The 1567-nt window shown below is 45.7% G+C and overlaps 1 protein-coding gene across 1 annotated transcript in view; it reads left to right on the forward strand.

The window, feature by feature from the left end:
- The first annotated feature begins 275 nt into the window (after positions 1 to 275).
- The window catches only part of znf219 (zinc finger protein 219), an 18205-nt gene continuing 16913 nt past the window's right edge, over positions 276 to 1567 (forward strand). The window contains exon 1 of the mRNA XM_086165646.1: positions 276 to 415. The gene's annotated coding sequence lies outside the window, so the exon portion shown is untranslated. The remainder of the gene's footprint in view (positions 416 to 1567) is intronic.

A 1567-nucleotide genomic window follows, 5' to 3' on the forward strand; every position in this document is an offset into this window, starting at 1 on the left:
TTTAGGATCCGGACGTGAAGGGGGGATGACAGCGGCGTAAAATGGCCCCCGTGCTGAGATCATAATTAACATTTCCCACCTCCTTCCCCTCCCACTTTCTCCTCACCGCTCCCAACTATTCACTCACTCCTGTACAACAAATGTGTGTGTGTGTGTGGAGATGAGGTGGAGGTGGAGGTGGGGTGGGAATGCAAGGAGAGAAAGGGAGAGTGAAAAGAAAAGGGAGATGGAGGAGGAGAGGGAGGGAAGAGAGAGAGAGAGAGAGAGCAAACGGAGGGAGGAGGGAGGGGGAAACGGCGTATGCTTGTATACAACCCTGATTTCCATTTTTTTTTTACCCAACTCGTAATGTATTTAATTCAAGTGAAACGTAATCATGACGTGTCGTGTCATTAATCTCCTCGCCGCCTCTCCCGTAAGTACCGAGTCTTTACTTTCAGCCGCATCTCGCCTTTATCCGACTAACTATCCATCCGCCGCCGCCTCGACGCCCGCACTTTTTTTTTTAATATAAATATATATGTATATATACATACATATATACATCCACGGGAGAAGAGGGGAGGAAGGTGGGGGGGGTTGGGGGGGGAAAAAAAAAACAACAAAACAAAACAAAAATATTTCTTTCGCCGCGGGTTTTTTTTTTTTTTTTTTTTTAAAGGAAAAGAAAAAGAAAAAAAAATCCCAGAATTGTTTGAATTGCTCTTCCTCTTCCTCCTCCGGGAGAAACACGCGGGATTAACCCGGTTGTTTGCGCTTTTTTTAAAAATTTTATTTAAAAAAAAAAAAAGGTTTCTTCGTCTTTTTTTTTTTTTTTTCTTTAAATCCACTTTTTTTGGGTTTGAAAACAAAAAGAAAGCAAACGTACGTATTTGTAGTTCGGATGTGCGCGACTGTGCCTCTGTGTGTGTGTGTGTGTGTGTGTGTGTGAAAGCGAGATCGGCGCGCACTGTGTATGTACGTATGTGCTCCGTGTGTGTGTGTGTGTGTGTGTGTGTGTGTGTGTGTGAAACCCCGCGCTCCGCTCCACTTTGCATGTGTGTGTGTGTGTCATGTATGTAAGCCGGCAGTGCCTCTGCGTGTGTGTGTGTGTGTGTGTGTGTGTTTTCGCGGCCGACATGACTCTCGCCCCTCGATCCTCATGTAACCGTGACATGACAAAAAAAAAGAAAAAAAGAACCCGGATTTAGAAGAAAAAACACGATTCGCTGCAACGTTTTCTTTCTTTTTTTAGAAATAAGTCGAAGGAGGAGGAAGAGGAGGGGCGAGATTCGGCGAGACTTTAAAAATCGGTTGCAAGTGCACGAAAAAAAAAACTCTCCCGGAGTGTGTGTGTGTGTGTGTGTGTGTGTGTGTGTGTGTGTTAAAGGTGTATTTTTTTAAACACAGGAGGGAACTTTAACTTGAAGTTGCAGGTTCAATCCCACGCCGCGTCGTGACCTTTTCTCGCCCCCCCCCCTTTCCTCCTCCTCCGGAATTCCCCCCCACCCGTAAAGATTACAATACACAACTTGCGTGTGTGTGTGTGTGTGTGTGTGAGGGTCCGGTTCCGCAAGGGACGGTTCAA

Source organism: Fistularia commersonii, chromosome 19 (genome assembly GCF_037954325.1).
Source record: "Fistularia commersonii isolate RoL2024-O1a breed Wild chromosome 19, RoL_Fcom_v1.0, whole genome shotgun sequence".
NCBI lineage: Eukaryota > Metazoa > Chordata > Actinopteri > Syngnathiformes > Fistulariidae > Fistularia > Fistularia commersonii.